Raw genomic sequence first — 24055 nt, 5'->3', positions numbered from 1 at the left:
GGGTTTCTACTTCAAGTAAACACAATAAAATGAAACGTAAATCAGCATGTTAAGAGCCAACTATTCATATTTCAAAAGGATTCTCCAATTCAAAAAGGACTCACTGCAGCTTTTCTATAAAAAAAAAATCCCTGTGGTTTTAAAAATAATTTTAAAATTGTAATTTACACATAATTTTCAGGAACTCTTCTATTATACAAAACGATGCACAACTCTGCATGTATATAGATTATGCCATAAAGAAAAAGCTCATACAAATTTCCCATAAGTTATCTAATTAACTCTGACTATAAGAATGAACATAAACATTGGTTGCAATGCATAGAAAACCACTAGAAAAAATTTATGCTCATACTGTTTACTGTTTACAATTCTATGTAAGGACTTTACATTGCTAGTTTCTAAAGTGAAAAGAACTTTAATATGCCCATTATGCCATTTCCTAGTTACTAATGTTTTGCAAACTTTTCTTTATTAATGATAGAAACATAAACTTCAATTTGCCTGGGAGAATCACAGAAAATTTGAATTAGTTAAGTAAAATTTGATGACCCATAGGTAATAAATACTGCACATTACCCACAGAATCCCAGTGTCAGAATTGTGTACTGTAGGCATCAGAGACACAGAAATCCAGGAATCTGGAGAGAATGAGGAGCTCCAAGTCATAACCTGGTGGAACTGTGGTTTGTGAGTGTCAGATTACTTTCAACTAACATGGATATCTTGAAAAGAGCTGTTAAGTTCTTAGAACAAGGGAATTTTGAAGTCATGGTATATTTCTTTTGAAACAATGGCCTTCTCCAACTTAGTTCTAGAATTCTTAAGTAGCTGATGTTAGTAATTCTTCTTTTCCCAAATTTACCTTGGGCTTGGTAACATGGAGTTCTTTCACCATTTGAATATAATGCTTCTTCCATACACCCTGCTCATAGGGAGTTGGGGAGACATTGATATACCAGTTAAACCGTAAACATTTTAGCATCCAGAGCTGATCCAGTTCAGTTAAATTCTTCCAATGCCAGCTCACCTGGAGAAACAATGTTAAAAAACTATTCAGCTTACATGTCCACTTTCTCTAGGTTTTGAGCCGTCACCCTGGCACTGAGAGAACTTCTTTATTTTTTTTCTGGAGTGGGTTGCCATGCCCTCCTCCAAGGGATCTTCCTGACCCAGGGATCGAATCCACTTCTCTGCACTGCAGGCAGGTTCTTTACCACTGAGCCACTGGGGAAGTGGATTCATGGATTCGTTCATGAATGAATCAGAGCAAACATAATTTTAACTTGATAAACCAGGCCTGGAATTCACAAGTAGTTTCTTTTTGGTCTTTTTTTCCAAATCACAACCAAGTTAACTCTTACCTGAAGTGCTTCCTAACAAGGCAGGAAGTTTTTTTTTTTTTAAATTGGAGGATAATTACAACATTATGATGGTTTTGCCATACATTGGCCATAGGTATACATGTGTCGCCTCCAACCTGAACACCACTTCCACCTCCCTCCCCATCCCATCCCTCCAGGTTCTCACAGAGCACTGGCTTTGGGTACCCCTTTTTCTTTTCTTTTCTTTAATGTTAATTCAGACAGAATCCAAGTCAACTAATATTTATCGAGCACCTATTAACCATCCTCGTCACAACCTGAAGGGTAGTATAATTAATATTCTTCCCTTGCAAATGGGGAAACTAAGCTTCAGATAAGACTTTGGAACTTCCTAAAGATCTCTGGCTATGCCAAAGCCTTTGACTGTGTGGATCACAACAAACTGTGGAAAATTCTGAAAGAGATGGGAATACCAGACCACCTGACCTGCCTCTTGAGAAACCTGTATGCAGGTCAGGAAGCAACAGTTAGAACTGGACATGGAAAAACAGACTGGTTCCAAATAGGAAAAGGAGTACATCAAGGCTGTATATTGTCACCCAGCTTATTAACTTATATGCAGAGTACATCATGAGAAATGCTGGGCTGGAGAAAGCACAAGCTGGAATCAAGATTGCTGGGAGAAATATCAATAACCTCAGATATGCAGGTGACACCACCCTTATGGCAGAAAGTCAAGAAGAACTAAAGAGCCTCTTGATGAAAGAGGAGAGTGAAAAAGTTGGCTTAAAGCTCAACATTCAGAAAACTAAGATCATGGTATCCGGTCCCATCACTTCATGGCAAAATAGATGGAGAAACAGTGGCTGACTATTTTTCCCGGCTCCAAAATCACTGCGGATGATGATTGAAGCCATGAAATTAAAAGGTGCTTACTCCTTCGAAGGAAAGTTATGACCAACTTAGCATATTAAAAAGAAGAGACGTTACTTTGCCAACAAAGGTCCGTCTAGCCAAGGCTATGGTTTTTCCAGTAGTCATGTATGGATGTGAGAGTTGGACTATAAAGAAAGCTGAGCGCCAAAGAATTGATGCTTTTGAACTGTGGTGTTCGAGAAGACTCTTAAAAGTGCCTTGGACAGCAAGGAGATGCAACCAGTCCATCCTAAAGGAGATCAGTCCTGGGTGTTTATTGGAGGGACAGATGTTGAAGCTGAAACTCCATTACTTTGGCCACCTGATGCAAAGAGCTGACTCATTTGAAAAGACCCTGATGTTGGGAAAGAATGAAGGCAGGAGGAGAAGGGGACAACAGAGGATGAGATGGTTGGATGGCATCACCAACTCAATGGACGCGAGTTTGGGTAAATTCCGGGAGTTGGTGATGGACAGGGAGGCCTGGTGTGCTGCGATTCATGGGGTCACAAAGAGTCAGACACTACTGAGTGACTGAACTGAATTGAACTGAAGGATCTCTGGGAGTCTGCATATGAACGTTGTATGAAGGCTACAGAAACTCCAGTTGGCACATTGCTTATTTTTTTCATGATATGCTTCTGTTTTCCCTCCATGCTTATGATTTAACTAAATATATAAAGGGAACACAATGACTAATACTATATTGATGTGTCCTAAATAGCCTTTAAGATTCAATGAAGCATTAAGTGTTTGTCCTGGGGACTTCCCTGGTGGTCTAGTGGCTAAGATTCTATGCTTTCAGTGCAGGGGGCCAGGGTTTGATCCCTAGTTAGGGAACTGGATTCCACGTGCTGCAACTGACACCTGGTGCAGCCAAATTAATACATTTTTTAAAAAGTATTCTGTACATTCCATTTTCATAGCATTATGGTCAATCCTACATATCCAGCAAATGGTGGAGGTGACCCTATTATGTGTAGTAGTTTTTAAAATAATTTATTCCAGGTTTTAAATAAGTCTTAGTAGAAACTAGAATCAAGTCCATAGATAAAGTTCAGACTAGGCATTCCATATCTCTTAACGTGAATTGCAGAGATGGTAGCTAGTCTTCACATTCATTCCATCTTTGGAAAACTGGCCTCTTTTTCAAGGTTAACTCAATAATAAATAATGTTTGAGTGCCCCCAAAAGGAGCAGAACACTCTGTAATGGAACTCACTACCCATCCATCTGTTTATCTATCTGTCTGTCTTCCTCCCTCCTTCCATCCATTGTGTACGGAGTTTCAAAGTTACCCAAACTCACGTCCATTGAGTTGGTGATGCCATCCAACCATCTCATCCTCTGTTGTCCCCTTCTCCTCTTGCCTTCAATCTTTCCCAACATCAGGGTCTTTTCAGATGAGTCAGCTCTTTGCATCAGGTGGCCCGTGTGTTATGTCCAGGATTATTTTATGGGCTGAAGATAAGACATGTAGGGGAGAGGGAAGCAGAAGTGGGGCATAAATAGGAGAAACAGTAGGTTCAGGATCTAGATGGAGGAAAAGGCTTAGAGGATCTTATACAACACTGCAGGCAGAAACAGAGATCACAACCACTTTGTGCAACCCAGAATGAAACTGCACTGCCCTTAAACCTCATATGGTTAGTTAATCCAATCAAGATGTGGGATTTGGGAGGGAGGGGATGGGGAGAAAGTTTTTCTCAACTCTCATCCTTTTCCTCTTTTGACTTAGATCGGGTTTAGACCTGGGTAGTTAAGTTGGGGTTCCCACTGCCCCCGCACTGGGGATAGATAAAATTTTGCTTTGTTTTTGATTTTTGCTGCTTTTTGTTTGTTTAAAACTAAACAGGAATGAGGAAAGTTGAGGGTGGGGAAGCTCTTTCAAAACTGTAAGACAACCGCCACCACATTTTTAAACAGCTCAAAGCTCATCTTGGTGCAATGACTTTATTGTTTACTTTAAATCTAGCTAAAGAACAATTGCCTCACAGTCAGTTCTGGGAAATAAAATAAAATGTTGAAATCTACCAAGATTGACATATGGTACACATAGATGATAAGATTATCTATTTCATATCACATCTCCCTGGAATGATAACATTCTCATTGTGAAAAACATGGAAAATTCTGAGAAACCTGAAGAAAAACAATACCCAGAACTCTGTCAATCAGAGATGACCAAACATTATCAACAAGCTGGTAGAGTTATTTTCCTTTCTGTTTTTCAGGTATATATGAAAGCAAAATTGGGAAACTGCATGCAATTTAAAATCATGCTTTCTTCATTTTACATATAATAAGCATCTCTGTTCTTGCAAAACATGTTTTCTAATGACTGCCTAATAATTCTTTATATGGCAGAATGATACTCTATTACTGGGCATTTAAAACACTATGTTTTTTTAAAAAACAAATTGTTTCAGTTTTAGAATAATATGTGTACATCAATACTAAAATCACAGATACCAAGGGGCACACTGTAAAAAAAGTAAAAAAAAAAAAAAAAAAAAAAAAAGCCTCTCTCATCCTTGTCATGTAGCCACTCATTTCCCTCTGTGAATGTAACCATTGTTACTGGCTTCTTGTGTGCCATTCCAGAAGAGCAAGAAATATGGATGCATTCTTTTATTCTTCCAAAGTGGTAGGATAATTCTGCACCTTTGTTGTTTTATTGATGATATATTGAGGAGATAGTTGCAGCCAGTCTGCTATTAGCAGACATTTCCATTGTTTCCAACCTTTTGCTACCACAAACAATGATGCAATATTCTTATATAGACATACATTTTGCATGTGTTGAAGTATACCCATCAGACAAATTCCAAGAAGTGGAACTACTGGCCAAAGGTAATCTTGTTTTTTTTTTTTTAATTAAAAAGATTTTTAAAGTTTTTAGCCATGTCTCATGGCTTGCAGGATCTCAGTTCCCTGACCAGGGATCAAACTCACACCCTTGGTAGTGAAAGCCACTGGATCGCCAGGGAATGTCCAGGAATCTTTATTTAAAAATTGGGTACTACCAAATTGCTCTCCTTGGTGTTTGCATCAATTTATCTATGGAGGTGCAACATATGAAGGTGCTTGTTTCCCCACACCCCTAACAATATAAAATGTTATCATTAAAAAAATAAATAAAAAAAGAAAAAAAGAAACTCAATCCATCTGAGTCACAAACGATGGCATGAAAATGAGGCTAAGCATTTTATCTATTTTAGAAACATCTGCTTTTCTTTCTGTGAACTATTTGTTCGCCTCCTTTGCTCATTTTTCTGCTAGGCTTTGCTCTTTTTTTTTTCTTCTTAATGTAGATTTATAGTCGTTCTTTAAAAAATAAGAAAATTACCCCTTTGCTGGCAATATGTTTTCCCCCAGTTTATTTTAATTTTGGGGGGCCACACTGCAGCAGCTTGTGGGTTCATAGTCTCCCGGCCAGGGGCTGAACCTGAGCCCTCATCAGTGAAAGCACTGAGTCCTTACCACTCCCAGGGAGCTCCCTCCTGTTTACTGTCTGTATTTATTTACAGTTTTCTTCTCGATGGAGAAAATTTTAACTTTTATAATCACAACTTAAAATCTTGCTTTCTTTATTTATAAAGCATATATAATATATATACAAAATATATAAAATAAATAAAGAAAGATTTTAAGTTATACATTTTCTTTTGAGGCTCTGAATATTATAGATTACTCACAAAGTCTTCCTTCCCTAGATTTCCTTTAATTACATTTTTTTCCCCCTTTAGTCATGCCTGGTGGCTTACAGGATCTTAGTTCCCCAAACAGGGATTGAACTTCTGCCCTCAGCAGTGAAAGAGCAGAGACTTAACCACTGGACCAGGGAATTCCCTCCTTTGAGTAGGGAATGGTTTTCCATAATTTCATATCAATCTTTTATCCTTCTAGAATTTTTTTCCAGATACTGCCCAATTGTCCCAGCACCAATTATTAAATACGTCATCTATCTTACTGCATTCATTTTCTTAATTTTTTTTTCATTTTCTTAACTTTAAAAACTAAAGTTACCCTGTGAATGCACAGTAACAGGGAATTTCTGGTCTTTCTAGACTATGAAAAGAAATCAACAAAATGACTATCAATTTTATGTCTTAAAAAATATACTTGAATACACCGTGAAATTATTTGTAAGAAAATAATGGTCAGATGCTTTTCCAACCTGTGAGCACATTTGCCCACTCTGAACTCCTTTAGTCTCACATGCTTCTGTATTTATCACATTAGCACCTTATTTCATGCTTTTCTATTTATGAATGGCCTGCACTCTACACTCTTATGGTCCTCTGCTGTGCAATATAAGGCTATTCTGATGATGAACCATTATATACATGTGTATATATTTCCCCAACTGGCTAATACTATTTTACGGACACTTAGCGATGGCTTACTTTTTCTCCCCTTTGAGCACTAAGTGCACAGCCAGACACAAAGAGCTGGGGCCAATCCAAACCGTGCAAACGAAACGCGGTGAGCCTCTTGTCGGTGCTCGGTTTTGTATGCGTGCTTTCCTTTTTCCCTCAAGGTTCAGTGTTTTCTAGGCTGTCTTTACAAAACACTGAACCCTGCTTCTTTATCTGTGCCTGTGCACAGAGACAAAGGCTTTGGGGGTCCAGGAAAGAAAAGATGTATAAAGATAACACCTTTGGGAGCTTGGTCGTAAAATCCAGAGCTTCTGCTGGAATTTTCTCCTGAAGCTTTCAACAGCAGAACTTTTGCTGTGACAGGGAGCAGCGTTCTAACAGGACTGTCAGGATTCTTCTCCTCTGAGTGTCCATCCATTTGTCAAACTGGAGAAAAAAAGAAGCAAAGCAAAAAAAAAAAAAAAAAAAAAAAGCTCCAGGTTTAGTCTGACACCAGAGACGCATTATGAAAGAGATAAAGAACTGCATAGAAAGTGAGTTTAGTAACTTATTCTTAACGAATTGCATGCATTTCTTTCCCTAACAAGTACACCCCATGTTTTGCCACCTACCTGTTCTTTCTCACATGTGTGTGTGTGAGCCCAAGCAAGGCCAGTGTTGACATAGACATGCACTTGACCTCAAAACTTGGAGTTACAGAAAAATTTGGGAGCTGGTCATAGTCGTAAACTGATAATATATACAGACTTGTAAAATGTAGATCTTTAACTTCTGATGGGGCTATATCCCAATTAATCCATCCTAAGTTGAAAGTATCATAAATTAAAAATGCACATAATACACTTAACGTACCAAACATCCTAGCTTAGCCCAGTCTACCTTAACGTGCTCAGAACGCTTACATGAACCCTGATGCTCCTTGTTGTTGTTTAGCCGCTCAGTCATGTCCAGCTGTTTTGCGACCCCATAGACTGTAGCTCAGCAGGCTCCTGTGTCCATGGGATTCTCCAGGCAAGAATACTGGAGTGGGTTGCCGTGCCCTCCTCCATGGGATCTTCCTGACCCAGGAATCAAACCTGAGTCTCCTGCATTGACAGAAGTATTCTTTATCACTGAGCCACCAGGGAAGCCCTCACATGAGCCTATAGTTGGGCAAAATCATCTACCACAAAGCCTATTTTAGAAGAAAGCATTGACTAGTTCATGTAATTTATTGACTACTACACCTGGAGAAGGGAATGGCAACCCACTCCAGTATTCTTGCCTGGAGAGTTCCATAGACAGAGGAGCCTGGGGGGCTACAGGCCATGGGGTTGCACAGAGTTGGACATGACTGACACAACTTAGCATATATACAAGCACACTGAATGTGAAACCAGAATGGCTGTCTGGGTACTGATGGTTTTAAGTGTATTTGGCCTGTACTCTTGTGACTGAGTGGCTGACTGGGAGCTGTGGCTCACTGGCTGCCCAGAACCATAAATAAGTATCCTACTGCACATGGCTAGCCACCCCTCCCAAAAAAACCCAAATACAAAATTTTAACTATGGTGTCCACTGAATGTCTATCACTTTTGCATCACTGTAAAGCCAAAAAGTTGCTAAGCCAAAGCATCTTAAGCCACAGACTGTCTGTACAACCTTAAGAGAAGACACCCGGGCAGTCAGTCTTCCCCCATAGTTTACATCAGCTCATTAGTGATTAAAACTCCAGGACCAGAAACAAACCTTTGCATTCACAATTAGAGATAAGGCAATACAAGCAAATATCTCTGAGAAGGGGGAGTATATAGGGTTAAAGTCCTGTGTGTGTGTGTGTGTTCTCAGTCACTCACTCTTGTCTGACTCTTTGCTGAGCCCGCTAGGCTCCTCTGTCCATGGAATTTTCCAGGCAAGAATACTGGGATGAGGTGCCATTTCCTATTCCAAGGGCTCTTCCCGACCCAGGGATCGAACTTGTGTCTTTTGGGTCTCCTGCATTGGCAGGTGGATTCTTTACCACTAGCACCACCTGGGAAGCTCCAGTTAAAGTCCTGCTGCTGCTGCTGCTAAGTCGCCTCAGTCGTGTCCAACTCTGTGCGACCCCATAGACGGCTGCCCACCAGGCTCCCCCGTCCCTTGGATTCTCCAGGCAAGAACACTGGAGTGGGTTGCCATTTCCTTCTCCAATGCATGAAGGTGAAAAAAGAAAGTGAAGTCGCTCAGTTGTGTCTGACTCTTAGCGACCCCATGCACTGCAGCTTACCAGGCTCCTCAGCCCATGGGATTTTCCAGGCAAGAGTACTGGAGTGGGGTGCCATTGCCTTCTCCGAGTTAAAGTCCTACTAATATGTAAATGATTGATATGATTGGAAAGGAAAAGTTGATAGGAGGACCTGGAAAAAAAAAAGAGTGCCAGAGACAGGAAGTACATGCCAAAGCAATCTGGGGCATACCAAACAAACGCTTGGGTTACTTCACAATTTTCCCCAGTGATGACCCCAAACCAGTCCCAAGATGAGTGACTAATCAAAGATGAGAGTGTGAGAGCTGGCCAAAATCAAAAGAAAGGTTCTTATGGGAACAGCTAGCAGCGGAAGGAGCTGTTATCAGAGTCTAAACCTCTGGTTTTCTTCTTTAGTCCATTAGAGGAGAGAAAACAGGAAAGTTTGGGGCTACTTGTATTTTATACACTATTGCATTTCACCAATAGATATTTGCTAGTTAGTATAAAGTAATCAGAATTTTATAATACTTTAGTTTTAATCATAAAATACATTGACCACCTAAAAAGGCATGAAAGTGCAAGTAAAGGCATTTCCAACTCTTTGCGACCCCATGGACTGTAGCCTATCAGGCTTCTCTGTCCATGGGATTTTCCAGGCAAGAGTGCTGGGGTGGATTGCCATTTCCTTCTCCAGGGGATCTTCCCGACCCAGGAATCGAACCTGGGTTTCCCACATTACAGGCAGACGCTTTTACCATCTGAGCCGCCAGGGAGGCCCTTTAAAAAAAAAAAAAAAAAGGCATATAAAGTAAAAATGTATTTTAAGCCTTATGACAAGTCAACTTCTTTGTAATCATAGGATCTATTTTTTTTTAATTAGTTGGAGTACTTCTTGATTAAAACCATTCACTGTGGGACTTCCTTGGAAGTCCAGTGGTTAACAATCTGCCAGTGCAGTGGACATGGGTTCCATCCCTGGTCTGGGATGATTCCACCTGCTGCAAGGCAAGTAAGCCTGAGAGCCACAACTACTGAGCCCACGTGCCACAGCCCCTGAAGCCCAAGCACCCTAGAGCCTGTGCTCTGCAACCAGAGAAGCCACTGCAGTAGGAAGACTGCGTCCTTCAAGTAGGGAGGAGTGGTCCCATGCTCACGACAACTAGGGAAAGCCCGCACACAGCAACGAAGACGCAGCTCAGCCATAAACAAATAAATAAAAAGAATCTGCCTTCCAATGCAAGGGACTAGGGTTGATAACCTGCTCAGGGAACTAAGAGCCCACATGCCACAACTAGAGAAAGCCTGTGTTGCAACAAAGACCCAGTGCAGCCAAACCAAAGATTTTTAAATAAAGCAAAAACTATTCACTGTTACAAGATCTTTTCAGCGCTCATCAATCTCACTTTGGACACTATCATTCAAGGGGGAGGGGGGACTCTCAAATGAAATAAAAAGAAAAAAAAAAACCATCAGAAACCTTAATTTACAAATAAGTGAATAAAATGTATTCATGTATGAATGTTCCCAGATTTCCTCTCCGCCTGTTTCTGCACAGTCCATATTTCTATCTAACGTAATATGAGACTTCTTTCCTTTGGGGATGGGTTATTAGAATGATAGAGAAGCCAGACCAGAGTGGTGAGGGCTGGGGGAAGGACCAGCCCACGATGCTGCGGTGATCTCTAAAACAAGGAGCCAGTGGGGGGCATATGGAGATAGGAGAGCTGCAGGGTTTTGGCGTGTAGGCAGTTTGTGGCGGTTCAGACTGTAACTGCCCTTCCAGCAGTTATACAGTGTGAGAGAACTGGGGAGTGAAGAAAGGGGATCTGGTAAGTAGTGTTATGAGTTCTGAATTGGATCCCCTGTGATTTTTCTTTGAGAGACAACATGAAAATTGGTATTCATCTTTAAAATTACTTTGGGCAGTGCTACGTGCTACTCTGTAGAAACTGAGCTATGTGGGGACCCAGGATGATGAGGGAAGAAATGTTTATGGGATATAATTATCACTACAGTAAATCAGAAATAACCCCAAATGCCTCACAATAGTGAATCAGCTCAGCAACATGATAAGAGAAAATACGGCATTAAGGATGCATGGGGGCTTTGGGAGTGAGGCCATTCAGAGTCTCACTAAGAATCTCTTAATTCCTTCCTTTACACATTGATTGAATAATTATATCAAAATTTAGAGTTACTGGGAAGATTAAAGAAATGAAAATATGTATAAAATTCCGGAAAGAGTGTATGACTCTTTGAACTCATGGTAGCTAATGTTATAAACAGTGGTCCCCAAACTTTTTGGCACTAGGGACCAGTTTCATAGAAGAGAATTTTTCCACGGACAGGGGGAACAGGCAGGGAGGGATGGCTTCAGGGTGATTCAAGCACATTGCATTTTATTGTAGTTCAGTCACTCAGTCATGTCTGACTCTGCAACTCCATGGGCTGCAGCATGTCAGACTTCCCTGTCCTTCGCCATCTGCTGGAGCTGGCTCACACTCACCTCCATTGGGTCAGTGATGTTTTCCTACCCTCTGGTCCTCTGTCATCCCCTTCTCCTCCTGCCTTTAATCTTTCCCAGCATCAGTCTTTTCTAATGAGTCAGCTCTTCACATCCGGTGGCCCAAGTACGGAGTTTCAGCGTCAGCATCAGTCCTTCCAATGAACGATCAGGACTGACTTCCTTTAGGATTGACTTGTTTGATCTCCTTGCAGTTCAAGGGACTCTCAAGAGTCTTCTCCAACACCACAGTTCAAAAGCATCAATTCTTCATCACTCAGCCTTCTTTATGATTCAACTCTCGCATCCATACATGACTACTGGAAAAACTACAGCATTACATTTATTGTGCACTTTATTTCTAATGTGATGCCACTGCTGATCTGATGAGAGGTACCAGTGGGTCTGTGGCCCAGAGGTTGGGGACCCCTGTTAGAAAATATCATAGTGATGTTAAAAATAATAAGCATGAGGGGTAAATCATTAGATATATAATAATTAAATTACAAAGCATAAAGTTACCATGTTTGTACATTAACAAGGACAGGAAGCACATTTGCAAGGATTGAGGTCAGCTCAATTATTGTCACGGATGCCCAGAAGAAGAGAACAGGCTCAGATTGAAGAACAGTGATTTAGAATGAATATAAAAGAACATTAGGATTATAAAGCGCTGAAGAAATCTATAAAAGAAAACATTCAAACCTTTTCCTCTAGAGATTAAAAAGATAATTACATTGGTTTCTCATTTATTTCCCTGATTATAACAGTCAAAGATAATTTATATTTGGCTTTGATAGGTGTTCTTGCCTTGGGGGTTTCTCCTTTCTAATTGTGTTTATTTAGTCTAATAGAAAACAAATTTGCATTCCTTGAACTTCTACCAGTTGAAGGTGGGTAGATGACTGAGAAGAATGCTTAACAGCTGGGGGAAAACCCTTGGAATTTAAAAGGTGCTGGGAATAATCCAAAAAGTAGATAATCCATGGAAGAATTAACTGTACATGAATTTGGTAATCACCCAGTATCTTTCTCTTTTTTAAAAAAATTTCTAAATTGAAGCATTGTTATTTTACAATCTTTTAGGTATCTAGCATATTGATTTATATATGTACACACACACACACACACATATTCTGTTTTAGATTCTTTTCCACTGTAGGTTATAATAAGATATTGGATATAGTTCCTTGTGCTATACAGTAGGTTCCTGGGTTTGTTTTTTTTTTTTTTTCAAATCTATTATATATATATAGTAGTATATATATCTGTCCCACATCTCTTGCTTCAGCTCTTCAAGAAAAAAGAGCCATACCATCACAGCCAGGGATCTAATGTGTGAGGTAGGGGAGCAGCTAAGACCATTTTCTTATCCTAGTACCATGTATGATACCTCATTTTACAGTTAGTTCCTTTTTAATATTAATACCATGTAATTAGTATACGACATTGTGCTACATTATTTTATGCTACACTATCTTATATGCTATGACCATCACGGGTGACTCAGTGGAAAAGAATACGTCTGCCAAGCAGGAGACAGGGGGTCAATCCCTGGGTCAGGAAGATCCCTTGAAGAAGGAAATGGCAACTGGCTCCAGTATTCTTGCTTGGGAAATCACATGGACAGAGGAGCCTGGTGGGTTTACAGTCCACAGGGTCGCAAAAGACTCAGACATGACTTAGTTACTAAACAGCAACAATACTATCTTATATCATATCATAATTATATTTTATAGTTACTTTTAATGCCTTTCCGGATCTCTTGACAATAGGATTGTGAAAATCCCATTTTCAGAGTAGTTGTTACAAGGATTCTTGCTGCACTTTCAAGATGTGAGGACCATTGCTAGGGCATCAGCGCCACTCATCGCACACCAAATGGCAAGGAGAGGAAAGTTCTCAGGCAGTGAGGTCAAGATGAAGGAAGAGGCTGTTATTTTTTTTTTTTTTTTGCTTTTTGGTTATATTATCCTGGGCTTTACTGGTGGCTCAGCTGGTAAAGAATCTGTCTGCAATGCAGGAGACCTGGGTTTGATCCCTGGGTTGGGAAGATCCCCTGGAGAAGGAAATGGCAACCCACGCCAATATTCTTGCTTGGTAAATCCCATGCACAGAGAAACTTGGCGGGCTATAGTTCATGGGGTCGCAAAAGAGTCAGACACGACTGAGCATGCACACATGGCTAAATATAAAATACTTTTTGGATTGTCTATCATTGAATAGGTTTCACATTACATCTTGCCCTTTACTATCCAGATTGTTTTTAAAAGTGACTTTACTTCTAATATGAGATTGAGCTTTAAAGCCAATACTTGACTCGTACAATGAAAATCCCAAGTAATGCTAAGTTTAAAAATCAGTATCCTTGGGCTTCCCTGGTGGCTCAGTGGTAAAGAATCTACCTGCCAACGCAGGTAACATGGGTTTGATCCCTGATCTGGGAAGATCCTACATGCAGTGGAGCAACTAAGCCCGTGTGCCACAACTACTGAGCCTGTGTTGATCCCATGCACCACAACTTAAATGAGAAGGCTCTAGAGCCCAGTCTCTGCAACAAGAGAAGCCCTGGCAATGGGAAGCTTGCACACCACAACTATAGAAAAGCCTGTGCAGCGAGGAAGACTCAGCACAGCCATAAATAAAGGAAAATTAAAAACAAAAAAAAACCTGTATGCTTACTTACTTCTCTCCTTTCTTTTTTTTTATTGAAAATGCATTCCTTATGCTATCAATCTGTTATGCTGTTCATAAAACACACAGACAAATAAAGCCTAAACCCAAACTGGAGAGAGAAAACTGAATAAAAATAAACTGGAAATATCCCCTTCAAACTTAATTCCTGTGGCTTTCATGGAGGTGTAAAGATTACCATATAATCTAGTGAATTTATGGAATAAGTTTGTTGTTGGGCAAAAGAGAAAAACCAGTGAGTACCATTTATTCATTTAGAAAATATTTATTAGATGCCTGACAGCATCAAGCAATGCACAACAAGGAGCATGGTAAAACCATGCCTGACCCTATAGTTTGGCTGATTGGAGTAGAGAGATAATTAGTGATCTTTGCAAATATCAGTGACCTTTGAAATATATGCTTCTATTAGTTATGGTAAAAGAAAAGAATTAACAAGATCTTTTTAAAAGTTTGAAGACCTTCAATTTTATCCAGGGTGATCTTAAAAATGTTTAACAACTGGCAATGCTATCAACCAATCAAAATCGGCAGAGGCTGCTCAGCCATACCAATGAATTCTGCCTGAACATTAGCCCTGGTTATATTAATTTAGGGATTCACATTCATAGTAAGTAGAATGAAAATGCAAAGATAGTCATTTTAAATATGTCCCTTTTTATTTTATCTATTTGCTTTTTTTTATAAGTCTCTTTTTTAAGTTGTTGGTAACAAAGTTAGTTTAAAAACACAAATACAATATGAGAAAAACTTAGCTAGATTTTAAATTTCGGGTATTTCTCATTTTGCCATTTTTAGTGAATTTATTTTATAAAATGTTATTATTATTTTGAATAGATATTACCTTCACATGATTAAAAACATTCATATGATTAAAAATTCAAAAGACACAAAACGCTCTCCAGGTAAGAGTCTCTTCAACCCTTTAGACAGTTTTCCTGTCTGAAGGAAATCAATATTGCCCCTTTTCTTGTAAAAGTAAAAGTAAAGTGAAGTCGATCAGGCATGTCCAACTCTTTGCGACCCCACGATTGTAACCTGCCAGGCTCCTCTGTCCATGGGGTTTTCCAGGCAAGAATACTGGAATGGGTTGCCATTTCTTTCTCCAGAGGATATGTAAAGTCTTCCAGAAACATTGTGTACATGACTTTTTTTTCCCTTCTTTAGGTTAGTAAATATCTTTAGACTGGAGCTTGTAGACCAGCACAGAAAAGAAGTGGTGACTAAATCAGACAAACAACACCAGTAAGATACAGAGCTTTATGATGGATTGAATGTTTATGTCACCCCTAATTCCGAAATTGAAACCCTAACCCTGTGGTAATGACCCAGGGAGGTAGGTGGGGCCTTTGAGAGGATTAGGTCATGAGGGAGAGCATTCACATATGGGATTGCGAGCATCCATGCTCAGTCGCTCAGTTGTGTCTGACTCTTTGCCACCCCATGGATTGTAGCCCGCCAGGCTTCTCTGTTAATGGGATTTCCCAGGCAAGAATACTGGAGTGGGTTGCCACTTCCTACTCCAGGGGATCTTCCTGACCCAGAGAGCGAACCAGAGTTTCCTGATTGGCAGGCGGATTCTTTACCACTGAGCCACCAGGGAAGCCCTCATGAATGGGTTTAGTGTCCTTTATTAAAGAGACTACAGAGTGACCTTTAGCCCTTTTGTCATGTGAAGACACATGGAGAGTCTCTGAGCCAGAAAGCAGGTTCCCAGCAGACACCGAGTCTGCTAGCACCTTGATCTTGGACTTTCCAGCCTCTAGAACTATGAGAAATGAATTTTCTGCTGTTTATAAGCCCCCACCCCCACCAGTGTTCTGTTATAGCACCTGGAATGGACTAAGACATAGGGGAAAATGAATCTCAGTAACTCACAAGGTAGGATATTCTGTCTACTGCTGTATTCTGGGGCAAAGATGCTCCCTTAAAAGGAAAGAAGGCTTTGACTGTATGCTTTAAAGATGGACTATTTCAAGTTCATTATATACATCTAGAGTTAAAGAAATCAAAGCATAATTTTTTAAAAGGGATCCTGATTTGTTTTTTTAAATGAAGGTACGATTCATGCACCACCCCACCCAGCATTTTCATCTATTCACAGGCTGTAAAGCCAGCACCACTGTCTAATTTCAGAACGTTTCCATTACCCCCAAATAAAGTCCACACCCATTACAGTCAGTCACTCCTCCCCTGCTCCCTGGCCCCTAGAAACCACTCAGCTATTTTCTGTCTGTATGGATTTGTCTATTTTGAATATTTCATGTAAATGGAATCGTATGCTAGATGGCTTCGGTTTCTGGTTTCTTTCACTCAGCATACTACGTTCAAAGTTTATGTGGTAGCATATATCAGTACTTCATTCTTTTTTCTTGCCCGTGCTTTTTAAAATTTAACCATTTTTAAGTGTACAGTTCAGTGACATGATGCACACTCACACTGTTGTGCAACATCCCCACATCCATCTGCAGAACTGTTTTTAAAACTCAAGCTGAAACTCTACCGGTTAAGTAACATCCCTATTTCTTCGTAACCTGTATTTTGCTTTCTTTCTCTGTGAATTTGCCTATTCTAAGAACTTCATAAAAGTGGAGTCAACCAATATTGGTCCTTTTGTGTCTGGTTTATTTCACGTAGCACAATATCTTCAAAGTTCATTCATGAGTAGCTTGAAACAGAACTGCCTTTCATTTTCAGGCTGAACACTGTTCCATTGTTTGGCTAGACCCCATTTTGTTTATCCATTTCTCACCAAATGGATGTTTGGGTGTTTACATTTTTGACAATTATGAATAATGCCACTGTGAACATTAGTGTACACATTTTTGTATGACCATGTTTCCAGTTCTCTTGGGTGGAAGAGACTCTCAATGAGAACTCTAGAGGAATTTGATGAGTAATACACATTAGCCAGAGAGGAATAGAGTAAGTCCCCTCATACAAACATTTGAGTTTCGAACTTTCAAAGATGCGAATGTGTGTTCGCATGTCCAATCACATTAATTCATGCGTCTGGCGTGCACGGTCATGTGTGTCCATCCACTACAGGTGGCTGTGCTTTTGTGTACTTTACAGTACAGCAGAGCAGTTTTTTAATTTCAAGCCCAGGATGTCTGGAAGCAAGCTTACAAACAGCGGGGTGTAGCCAGTTGTGTTAGTTGGGTACCGAGGCTGACTGTGTTGGATTTACGACCAAATTGGACCTATGAATTCGCTTTTGGAACAGAACTCATTCATACAGAGCGGACTTACTGTACTTTGATCATGGACAATGGTCATTGAGACTGTGTTTCCTTTGAGGAAGTGTGAAAGTAACTTACATATGGATATATAGATTTATATACATTCCTTTGTTATGTTCTTTTTCATTATGGTTTATTCCAGGATACTAGATATAGTTCCCTGTGCTATACAGTAGGACCTTGTTGCTTAGCCATTCTAAATGTAATAGCTTGCATCTACCAACCCCAAACTCCCGGTCTGTCCTGCTCCCTCCTCTCCTCCCACTTGGCAACCACAAGTCTGATCTCTACGTCTGTGAGTCTGTTTCTGTTTTGAGGGTAGGTTCATTGGTGCCACAGTTTAGATTCCACATATAAGTGATATTCATATGGTGTTTGTCTTTCTCTTTCTGACTTAGAATCAAGTATACTTTAAATAGGTACCCATTTTCCAAGCAGAGCTCTTCTTTCTTCAAATACCTACAATTAAAAAAATAAAGATGGAATGATTTCATATTTTGTGGTTCAAAATACCCATTAAAAAGACATCATTAGGACTTCCCTGATGGTCCAGTGGTTAAATATCTGCCTGCCAATGCAGGGGACATTGGCTCAATCCTTTGTTCCAAAAGATTCCACATGCCTAGGTGCAACTGAGCACAAGTGCTACGAGAACTGAAGCCTGCATGCCCTAGAGCCCCTGCTCCCCAACAAGAGAAGCCACCATAATGAGAAGCCTGCTCACTGCAGCCAGAGTGGCCCCTGCTTGCCAAAACTAAAGAAAGCCCATGCACAGCAATGAAAACCCAGCACAGTCAAAAATAAAATAAATGAATTTTTAAAAAGACATCATTAAAGGATCAATCACTAAATATTGCCAGTCTTTTCCATTTTATCAACTGAGTATAAAGAGACAGATTTTGTACCTGAAAGGGTAACTTTATTTATAACTTGGGCAAACTTTCCTTTTTCTCAGTTTCTCCATGTGAGACAATTCATCTTAGAGAGTAAATAATTTTTTAAAGGCAAGAAATAAGAAAAGAATGGAACTATAAAGTGAAATCATTTTTGGAATATGAAAGGCGATGACAAAACTGACAAAGGAAAAATTGGAAAACGGACAACCTCCCTCCAAATATTTCAGCATGACTAGTATTAGAACTTGTGAAATTTATGAGTGAGTAGCTCTGTTTTTTTTATTTCATGAGTTCACATACCAGTGGGTGTACGTTACATATATGTTTGCATATGTGCACCTCTGGGCTTATAGCTCAGTGTATAGGTTTGTTGTTATATACCATTGAGGACAGAAACTATGTCTTATTCACCTTGACTTCTCCACTGCAGAGTGCTGTATGTGGCATATTACAGGTGCTCAAGCTTGCTGGAAGGAATGAATATGCTTGTGACAAATGAATATCCTTTGGATGTATCGCTACCATGTGAGTGTATTTATGTATTAGTGGAGAGGTGTTTTCCTGAGCTTCAGTCACATGTGTATCTATCTGAATGGGTGAGGAAGGGACAACTCGAGCAAGAAGGTTTGGCAGAGGAGGGCAAGCTGGAGCCAGGAAGCAAGAGACAGCAGGTAACAGGTGTGACTGTCTCTCTGGCGCCCACCCTGTGCTCTGTGGGCTTTCAAAATCGGGCTCCATGTTTTCCCTTCCTCCTGGCACTTTCTAAATTCTCTTGCACTATTCCTACTTAGAAACTAGCTCAGGGCTATTTCTTCGCTTTTGTGGAGGAGGATGAGGAGCTGGTTTCATGCTTCCAACAGATCTGTTTTCCTTTCTTTTTTTAGACTCTCAAATTCTGCTTTCAAAGGGCAGGCAAAATGGAGACTGAAATAATTGATTCAACAACAACCTCAAGGCCGTAAAATGCCATCTTTGCTACTAACCAGGGAATATCATATATCACAGGTAGACACTTTTTATACTTTAGAGAAAAAGAACAAGAATACCATTTTCTCCTCCCTCCTAATTAACTGCCCCTTGGGCTACTAGGACCCTCAAATAACAGTGACAGATGATCTCAGAATTTCTAGATAATAGAGATAGTAGAGGGGATTTCCCGGGTGGTCCAGTGGTTAAGACTCTGTGTTTCTGCTGCAGAAAGCAAAGGTTCAATCCCTGGTTGGGCAATTAAGGTCCCACAGGCCAATGAAGTGGTCAAAACAAGCAAACAAAGAAAAGGAAAATAGAAGAGAGCCTATAAAATAAAATTTTAAAACCTATAGAATTTTTCAGAAGACTGAAAAATCAGGATTCAGGGCTTTCGTGGTGGTCCAGGGGTTAAGAATCTGCCTGCCAATGCAGGGCATACAGGTTCCATTCCTGGTCGGGGAGATTCCACATGCCTCGGCGCAGCTAAGCCAGTGATCCACAACTATTGATCCTACACGGCCTAGAGTCCACGTACCGCAGCTAGAGAGTAGCCTCCACTCGCTGCAACTAGAGAAAGCCCTCATGCACCAATGAAGACTCAGTGCAGCCAAGAAAAAATAAAGAATAACAACAAAAAAAAAGAGAAAAATCAGGATTCACACATTTCCTGAACCCTTCTCTTGTGTCTAACAAAGTCCTATCAAGCATCTAATTCCCCTCCTAAGTCTCGGGCACCAGCAATTTTCTGGCACCCACTGGTCTCACTCTTCTCAACTCCTCCTCCACTTGCAGCCCATGCTCCACCTGGCCTTTCTAGGATTCGCTATTGCCCGCCAGATGATTCTGTTCATTTTCTCTTCCCAGGTAGATTACACCTACTTTCCCTTATATGATCCACAGGTTCCAGGGGAAGCTCTCAACAAAACACCTGCTGACTGAACAACAACAAGAGATTCAGATGTCATAGAATTTTAGGGCTAAAAGGAATCTTAGGATCTTTTGGTTCACTTTTTCTGTTTTAGAGAGGATAAGCAGAGGCCCAAAGGGTTACCTTTATAGATTTTAAAGAAAAATCACTGGTTCCAGACTGTATGTTCAGCTGAATAATATACTTGGTTCCTCACTAAAAAGCCATGTGGTGCAAGTGTGCTTCAGATCAGATCAGATCATTCACCCAGTTGTGTCCGACTCTTTGCGACCCCATGAATCACAGCACGCCAGGCCTCCCTCTCCATCACCAACTCCCAGAGTTCACTGAGACTCACGTCCATCAAGTCAGTGATGCCATCCAGCCATCTCATCCTCTGTCATCCCCTTCTCCTCTTGCCCCCAATTCCTCCCAGCATCAGAGTCCTTTCCAATGAGTCAATTCTTTGCATGAGGTGGCCAAAGTACTGGAGTTTCAGCTTTAGCATCATTCCCTCCAAAGAAATCCCAGGGCTGATCTCCTTCAGAATGGACTGGTTGGATCTCCTTGTAGTCCAAGGGACTCTCAAGAGCCTTCTCCAACACCACAGTTCAAAAGCATCAATTCTTCGGCGCTCAGCCTTTTTCACAGTCCAACTCTCACATCCATACATTACCACAGGAAAAACCATAGCCTTGACTAGACAAACCTTTGTTGGCAAAGTAATGTCTCTGCTTTTGAATATGCTATCTAGGTTGGTCATAACTTTCCTTCCAAGGAGTAAGCGTCTTTTAAATTCATGGTTGCAGTCATCATCTGCAGTGATTTTGGAGCCCAGAAAAATAAAGTCTGATACTGTTTCCACTGTTTCCCCATCTATTTCCCATGAAGTGATGGGACCGGATGCCATGATCTTCATTTTCTGAATGCTGAGCTTTAAGCCAACTTTTTCACTCTCCTTTTCACTTTCATCAAGAGGCTTTTTAGTTCCTCTTCACTTTCTACCATAAGGGTGGTGTTATCTGCGTATCTGAGGTTATTGATATTTCTCCTGGCAATCTTGATTGCAGCTTGTGTTTCTTCCAGTCCAGCATTTCTCATGATGTACTCTGCACAGAAGTTAAACAAACAGGGTGACAATATACAGCCTTGACGAACTCCTTTTCCTATTTGGAACCAGTCTGTTGTTCCATGTCTAGTTCTAACTGTTGCTTCCTGGCCTTCATACAAATTTCTCAAGAGGCAGATCAGGTGGTCTGGTATTCCTATCTCTTGTGCTTAGTCATGTCCAAGTCTTGGAGACCCCATGGACTGTAGCCTGCCAGGCTCCTCTGTCCATGGGATTTTCCAGGCAAGAATACTGGACTGGGTTGCCATTTCCCACTCTAGGGGAATCTCCCTGACCCAGGGATCAAACCCACATCTCTTGCATGTCCTGCATTGACAGGCAGATTCTTTATCACTAACACCTAGGAAACCCTGCTAGAACCATGGTCTTTCTATTCTGACCCCCAACCTTGATCTTCCCTATTCTGACCTCAAGCCCTACGTTCTCAATGAATTGCTGCCCATGATTTGACCTGACAGTGGGAAAAAAAAAACAATTACGTCCCAGGATGACAACCTCCTTTCAAAAGGAGGTTGGGAGGACCATCATGGTGTCCAATGACAACAGAAGGCATCAGAAAGAAAGGGGCACCGACTTGAAGGGGTGTGGAGAGTCAGCAAGAAGGTGGCAGGGGGACTTCCCTGGTGGTCTAGTGGCTAAGACTCCAAACTCCCTATGTAGGGGCCCGAGTTCCATCTCTGGTCAGGGAACTAGATTCCACTTGCTGCAACTAAAAAGATTCCACACGCCGCATCTAGAGATCCTGCATGCCATCATGAAGACCCAGTGCAGTCAAACAAATAAATAAAATAAATATTTAAATAAATAAATAATAAATAAAGTCAGTCATTGATAATAAAATCAAATAAAGAGGGTAGGAGATAGGGTCTTTAGAGGGCCAATGACCAAGTCTAAGCAGAGTCCAAGCAAATCCAGTTCTTCATCAAAAGGCGATTAGAGTCAGGTAGGAACTGATAGGCATGATGGGCAGAAAGAGAAACACTAGACAAACTCAGATCTGGTTCTGACTCTACCCTTGACAAGAAGTATAATTTGGAACAAATTATTTAACTGTCAGGCCCTCAGGCAGACTCAGAATCTTATAGTCTCTGGTTGGGAGCAAGTCTTCATTCCAAGGCTTTGCAATCAGATTTTTGATCTTAAAAAGCTGGAAGAGGGTTGGAAGGATAAATTGGGAGTTTGGGATTAACATATACAAACTGTTATATATAAAATAAATAACCAACAAGGACCTACTTATAGTACATACACTACTCAATATTGTGTAATCACCCATAAGGGAAAGAATCTGAAAAAGAATAGATATGTATAATTGAATCCCTTTGCTGTACACTTGAAACTAACACAACATTGTAAATCAGCCATACTTCAATTAAAATAAAAAAAAGAGCCCGGAAACAGTATCACTTCAAGTGGAAAACATTAGAGAGAATCGTCTTTCCTTGAAGAATGTTGCAGTTGGTTTACATCACAGTTTACTCACATCACAGTTTATTCAGAGCCTGCTGTTAAGTCAAAATCCCATGGTTGTTATTTTAGTCTGTTGACACTGTGGTTGCATATTTCAGCATATGACATCATTCCCATGGAGGCATCAGACATTTTGGGGCTCCCAAATTATGACCGATGGATGGTGGTTAGGTGCTTTTGCTCAGAACACCCTTTATAACTACATGTGTACTGTACTACATGTGTGAACCATATTAAAAAAAAAAAAAGAAATGTTGATCACTTTCAATTAAAACACTAGATGGAAAAAAAAAAAACCTACACTAGACAGCAAAGAAATACATACTTATAAAACATTCCTCCTCTCAACGTTTTCACAAGGTCTGAATTATCTTGTAATATGAGGATGCTATAATTTTGGCATCTACATTTGAATTCAATCCCTCTGCTTAAAGCCTCTTGTGAAGTTAAACTCCTATGAGGTTTATTTTAGACTGAAACAGTTTCATATTTTTCGTTTCACTATAGAATAGAAAAAAGGCAAAATTAAAACAAAAACCAGGGACTTCCCTAGTGGTACAATGTTTAAGACTCCACAAGTGCAATGCAGGGTGCCTGGGTTCTATCCCTGGCCAGCAAACTAAAATCCCATATGCTGTGCAGTGTGGCCAAAACAGAAAAAGAGGACCTCAAAATTACGCTGATCACTGGCAAATGCCCTGTTGTAGAAGTGTAGAAAAGTCCTTGAAGTTATCGTATGGACACGGTCTGCCCAGCTGTAAACTTAGGTATCTATTTTTAACCACTTTCACAGTGTCAGAATGTTAGACCTGGAAGGGGCCTATGAGGTCATCTGATCCAAGCCACTCAATTTCCAAAGACAGGTAGTAAAGATCAGAGGCATAAGAGACTCGCTGAAGTCAAGCAGGAGATTATTTAGTATAGCTGATCTGGAACCCGTGTTTTTTAATTCTCAGCATTACTGTTCTTTGCTCGCTTTTACTTATATTTGTTTTTTAAATTGTTAAAAATCATTGCACTGTATACGGTAAAAAACAAAAACTCTCTCTTCCAACAGACTTCCCTCCCACTCTTCCATGTTGTCCAACTTTTTAGGGGAAACCACTATTGATAGTTGGGCTTCTCTGGTGGCTCAACCGGTAAAGAACCCACCTGCCGATGCAGGAGACATAAAGAGACGTGGGTTTAATCCCTGGGATGGGAAGATTCCCTGGAGGAGGGCATGGCGACCCACTCTAATATTCTTGCCTGGAAAATTCCACGGACAGAGGAGCCTGGAGGCCTACAGTCTGTGGAGTTGCAAAGAGTCAGACAAGACTGAGCACTTGTGCACACACTATTATCAGTTTGCTGTATACATATGCAAATTCCATGTGTGTGTCTTAAGTACTGATACATTCATTCACATACATATGGG

The 24055-nt window shown here is 40.5% G+C and overlaps 1 protein-coding gene and 1 long non-coding RNA gene across 3 annotated transcripts in view; one reads left to right on the top strand and one right to left on the bottom strand.

Annotated features, from left to right (window-relative positions):
- The window catches only part of LOC123465559 (liprin-alpha-1-like), a gene marked incomplete in the record, with an annotated part of 992590 nt that overhangs the window by 963583 nt on the left and 4952 nt on the right, over positions 1-24055 (top strand).
- On the bottom strand, positions 343-11379 carry LOC123465780. 2 transcript variants are annotated; one of them, XR_006641087.1, is made up of 4 exons: positions 11335-11379; positions 6902-7048; positions 3549-3701; positions 343-1030 (listed from the first exon to the last, which is right to left on the bottom strand). It is a non-coding gene; the product is annotated as an uncharacterized LOC123465780 (long non-coding RNA). The 2 variants fall into 2 exon arrangements; XR_006641079.1 differs by lacking the exon at positions 11335-11379 and having other exon boundaries at positions 6902-7634.

Source organism: Bubalus bubalis, chromosome 1, assembly GCF_019923935.1.
Source record: "Bubalus bubalis isolate 160015118507 breed Murrah chromosome 1, NDDB_SH_1, whole genome shotgun sequence".
NCBI lineage: Eukaryota > Metazoa > Chordata > Mammalia > Artiodactyla > Bovidae > Bubalus > Bubalus bubalis.
This window is presented reverse-complemented; position numbering and strand designations above follow the sequence as displayed.